Genomic DNA, 6000 nt, shown 5'->3' with positions numbered 1-6000 from the left:
AGGTACTCTCGTTCTCTACTGAGCATTACTGCTTCCTGGCCACCCTGGTAGAATCACATCCTCAGGGAGACTTGCTGTCCTTTGGCTATGATAGAGAAACATGATGCTCTAATTTTCTGAAACAATCTACCTACCAAAAACCCACCAACCAACAGCTCATCTGCAAACAGGCCACTTGTCAACAGCTGGCCTGCCTTTTGTTATATATTGGTGGCCTGTTTTCTGAGCCCCTCCATTCGCCTCAGTTTCTTAGGGTGACCTCCTGGCCTGGAGTTGTCAGTGGGGATCTTAGCCACTAGATTATCTAGAGACCTGTTTTTTGGTTCCTTGAAAAATCTCATTTTTAGTCAGAACAAGTATATCCCATTACTTCTGGGAGATGTGCTTTATGTATAGAATGATTTGATGTGATCTGGTCCACCAAAAGGACCAGCCAAGTTATCGTTCTCGAAGGAAAGCTGATGAGTTTGTCTCTAAGGAAATGTCATGATCTCTAGTCCCTCAACATCTCCCGGGCTGTACTTCCGCTGGGAAATACTTCCTCAACTGTCCTTGTGGTCCATAGTTTTCCAGAGTGACTAACTGGGTTATAGTCCTCCAAGCGAACCCGTTCTGATTCGTAAGTCTCTAACGAAAACCCTCTTGAGATCTAAGTTTCTAGAGAACCCGCTGGGCTATTATCCTCTAGGTGGACCTGTTCTAGCTAAAGACCTCTATAGTCCCACTTAACCTTAGTCTTCAAGATGGATCTGTTGGGCGATGGATTCCTCTGGCAGCCTACCCAGCTTGGTTGACCTTGGGGCACCTGTAGTGATATAGTTCTCTAGGAAGAGTTCCTGGACTTCCGTCCTCTATGGAAGCACTCCCTGGGTTATAGTACTATTTAGGGAACTTATTAACCTTCTGCTGAGGGGCTGAGAAGCAGTTAGTTTAAAGTACGAAGAAAAGTCTCTACCCCATTAAAGCCCATGAGAGTGTGCCACAACTTGATTCGATCTCATCCGTTCCTTTCCACAAGACTTTTTCTATTGTTGTTATTGTACACTTAGGCAATATATGGTAGCTATTGTTTTACGGTGGAGGTGAGGTTAATCAACGTGGTGGCCTTTGGTTAAAAGAGAATCACCAAGTCTGGGTTTGATTCATGTCTTCTGTCTGTCTGGTTTAGTTCATGTTGGTGACATCTGAGACTCAGGAATGATTGGATCTTGTATGCCCAACTCGCCACTCCCAGAGTTCCTCTTCCTTACACACGAGCTACATTCCTCCGTCCTCAACAAGCGGATCCAAGCCAACGCCAGAAGCGCGCGAACCCGTGGCGGATTATGACGTCACCGGCGCTACACGAACTGTGAATTAAACGATTTCTTGTTCCTGTCCACCATTAAAACGCGACGAGTGAAGTGTTTACGGCCGGCCCATATGTAAGGCCGCGCAGGACCCTGAGTCGCGCAGCTCATTTGCATGTGGAGGGCAAAAAACGGATAGTAATTTAGTTTTGATGGCGGGGGGAGTGGAGAGGGGCGCCACAACACTAGCTGGGGGGTGGGGGGAGGATTTGTGGTGCACCACAACATTGGCCGAGGGCGGGGGGGGTGAGCAATAATGGTGCACCATACTACAGGGTGGGGGAGCAGTAGTGGTGCACCATACTACAGGGTGGGGGAGCAGTAGTGGTGCACCATACTACAGGGTGTGGGAGCAGTAGTGGTGCACCATACTACAGGGTGGGGGAGCAGTAGTGGTGCACCATACTACAGGGTTGGGGAGCAATAATGGTGCACCATACTACAGGGTGGGGGAGCAGTAGTGGTGCACCATACTACAGGGTGGGGGAGCAGTAGTGGTGCACCATACTACAGGGTGGGGGAGCAGTAGTGGTGCACCATACTACAGGGTGGGGGAGCAGTAGTGGTGCACCACAACACAAGGTGGTGCAGCAGTAGTGGTGCACCACAACACAAGGTGAGGGAGCAGTAGTGGTGCACCAGAACACAAGGTGGGAGAGCAGTAGTGGTGCACCACAACACAAGGTGGGGGAGCCGTAGTGGTGCACCACAACACAAGGTGGGGGTGCAGTAGTGGTGCACCACAACACAAGGTGGGTTAGCAGTAGTGGTACACCACAACACAAGGTGGTGGAGCAATAGTGGTACACCACAATACATGTGGAAGTAATGGCGTTCCACCACAACACGGGTAGTGGCATACTCGTAGCCGTCCTAGCATATTGGTTGCATTCCTAGCCTACCGGTGGACGTCCTAACATACTGGTGGAAATAATGGTAGCCGTCCTAGTATACTGGAGGCCATCCTAGCACACGGATTCTCGTCCTAGCATATCTTCAGCCGTCTTAGCTCGCTGGTAGCCGTCATAGCTAACTTGTTGCCCGTCATAGCATACTACTGGCCACCCTGAAATACTGATAGCTATCTTAGCATACTAGTCGCTTTCTTAGCATACTAGTAGCAGTACTAATATACTGTTCTACGTTCTATCATATTGATGACTGTTAGCATACTGGTAGCCATCTTAGCTTACTGTTAGCTGTTCTAGCATACTAATAGCCGTCATATCATCCCGGTGGGTTTCCCAGTATACTTGTGGCCGTCCTAGCAAGTTGGTGACTATTTGATAATACTAGCTGCCCTCCCAGTAAACATGTGGCCATCCTAGCAGGCTTAGCATGATTGTGGCTCTCCCAGTACACTATTGGTGGTCCTAGCATACCGGTAGCTGTCCTAGCGTACTGGAATCTGTCCTTGGAAAATGGTTGCCGTCCTAGCATACTGGTGGTGGTCATTTCATACTGGTAGCCTTACTTTCATACTGGTGGTAGTCATATCATACTGGTAGCCTTACTTGCATACTGGTAGCCTCATTTGCTTACTGGTGGTCGTCATATAATACTGTTAACCTTCCTTGCATATTAATGGCCGTCCTAGCTTACTGATGGCCCTCTCATTATACTGGTGACCCTCCCGCCCCCTTCTCTCACTTTCCCAGTGGTCATACATGTATTACTTTACAGAGTTCAGTGTTATAGACAATGTTTCTACTTGTGCTTAACTCTACTCATCTGTTTGCTTCATACAGGTCTGTTAGTTCCTTTCTAATTACAGTTTTGAGATTTTTGATTGTCATTCTTTTTATCTTTTTTAAACAGCTTCTTTACCAAGTGCAAGTTTGGCTAATTCTTAAATACTGACATGCTCACGGAGGCCAATATTAGGGAATCCATAACAATTTGATTCGAATCCATTGAGCAATGATGTGTAGATATCCATCTCTGGCTTCAGAGACCAACATGTCACATTCTGATCTCAGGGAGCTAAGGGCAAGTGGTAAGGGTAAGCAATGAGTGTTTAATACTTATGATTACTATTTGTGATTACTCTTTTTGTTTTACGGTGAGAGAGGTTTACACTCGTGTTTCTTAACCTTTGTATATAAGTATCATGTCTTTACACCTATGTACATAAACACACACACACACACACATCCTAGCCTATGCCAATACCCATTCTATCCACCAACCATTAGGGCAGGATGAACAGCTGAGTAGACTGTGGTCCGGCTGCCGCGACCAGGATTCGAACCCGCGCAGGTTTGATCCCAGGCGGCCCTTGCGTGCGTGTTGGTTATGAACGCTAACCGATACACCACGAAGGTTCACAGATAATAGATAATTCTGCCTTCCTGTGATGGTGATACCTACAAGTTCAAAAGTGATGATTATGACGTACAATTCAATTTGTTTAATCTAATATATTTCTCTAATCCTTTACCACTGGGCTGGACCATTATGGCAGCACTTCCAGTCCTCCGTGGCAGAGTTGAGAAACCTGTCAGTGTAGATGCACTGGGCTGTTATTTTCAATGCGGAGCGTTGATATGTTTAAGAACATTCTTTTAAAAGTTTTTCTGGTTATTTGAAAGGCTCCAGACATGGACAGAAGTCCTCATCCAGGCCAGACCCAAAGGCTCCAAACATCGACAAAAGGCCTCATCCCAACCAGACCCAGAGGCTCTAGACATGGATAGAATTCCTCATCCAGGCCTGACCCAGAGGTTCCAGACATGGACAAAAGTCCTCATACAAGCCAGACCCAGAGGTTCCAGATACGGAGAGAAGTTCTCATCCAGGTCAGACCGAGAGGTTCCAGATACGGACAAAAGTCATCATCCAGACCAGACCCAGATGCTCCAGACACGGACAAAAGTTCCCATCCAGGTCAGACCCAGAGGTTCCAGACACGGACAAAAGTCTTCATCCAGGCCAGACCCAGAAGCTCCAGACACGGACAAAAGTTCTCAGAGGCTCCAGACCGAACAGAAGTTCTCATCCAGGCCGGACCCAGAGGCTCCAGACACGGATAAAAGTCTTCATCCAGGCCAGACCCAGAGGCTCCAGACACGGACAGTTCTCATCCGGGCCAGACCCAGAGACTAGAGGCACGGAAAATAGGCCTTATCCAGGCCAAGACTATAGGCTCAAGTCTCGGAGAAAAGCCTTCATCCAGTCCAGACCTGGAATAGAGATATTAGAATGAAAAATCTATCTTTTAAAGTGGATGATATTTTTTGCCTGTGCCTCACAGTGCTAACACAAGCATAACTGATAGATTCTGACATATCTCGAGAACGAGTGGCCCTGAATACCATACAGTGTGATGGCAAGAACTATTGTCTTAAAGAGGCTATTCTCGCTTTGATTGCCTCCTGGCCGGGGGTGCTGGTCGCCTCCGTTCTTGCCAGGCACAATACACTTCGACTACCACTAACACTCTATTGCCTACTCCTGCTGCTACTGCCGTCATATCATCAACCGTGTTACTACAACACTGTGGGAGATCTAGGAATTTACTCCTTCCTGCTAAGAGGCCCAGAATGTGTTGACCTGAGACCTGCCAATGTAAGATCTAAAGACGTTACATTTGGAAGACCTAGTTTGTTGAAGACTGGATTCCTTCGATCTGTAAGCAATATATCTTCAGACATAAGACCTGTATATGTCATTCATACTTGGATATCTAGGACCTGAAGACCTCAGACCTAGGAATGTCAAGCCAGGGGAACTTACTAGATCTGGAAACTTGAGACGTGAAGCTTTCTGACTTTTCTTCTCCTAGTGACCGACGTGGTCAAACATACCCAGCTAATGGCGATCTTGGGCGAAAAGAAAATAATGAAAAAAAGGACATTATTAATCAGAGCTCCTCTGGTGTTGGTGGACTAGACATTTAAAAGTTGAAAAGGCTATAGACAGAGGGAAAGACGAAAAGGGCAAGGAATTCCATAGCTTCATTGCTCGAGGAAAGACGGAGATATCACAGTGGCCAATCCTCATGTGGCTGGTCTTCATATAGAAGCTTTGGGAAATAGCAGGTAGACGTGTGCCATGGATCCCGTCCTCGGTGGTAGAGACACCTACAGAGGGCACACGAAAGCAAGGTACGAAAAGATGCTTGTGGGAAAGGAAGAGACAATAGCAACCCAATAGCGGACGGAAGGGAAAATTAGAGAGGGTTGATATCGGAAGGATCAATGAGAGGGAAGGATGTTGATTCCACTAGAATGAAAGAGTGGAAGATGAACCAATCCCACACATGTGAACAGCACTTCATACATGGGCGAGTAAGACTCCTGTAGATATGAAACAGGTGTACCCAAAGAAAGATAAGTACATCCTTACAACAACCTCAGCTTTTGGGACGCAGACTATGTGATGCTGATTATTTGTGGTTCCCAGGATAGAGTGGAGGGTATGGTTATGCCCAGTGTATTTATCTTATTACAGGGCTGAAGTGTAGCGTTTTGGAAGGGAACAGAAAGTAACGAGTGGTATTTATAAAGAGCCATAGTTGAAGTTGCATTTTAGCGCTAATGTTTTTGACCAAGTTGTTTCTTCTTCGTGTGAAGATGTTGCACAGGTACGGGTCGGGAGAAGGATATACTTTCAGTACGAGAAAGAAAACTAGCATTAGATTGAGGAGGGG

This window comes from Panulirus ornatus, chromosome 28 (assembly GCF_036320965.1).
Source record: "Panulirus ornatus isolate Po-2019 chromosome 28, ASM3632096v1, whole genome shotgun sequence".
Taxonomy (NCBI): domain Eukaryota; kingdom Metazoa; phylum Arthropoda; class Malacostraca; order Decapoda; family Palinuridae; genus Panulirus; species Panulirus ornatus.
The sequence above is the reverse complement of the archived record's forward strand: the minus strand, read 5'-3'. Positions refer to the sequence as shown.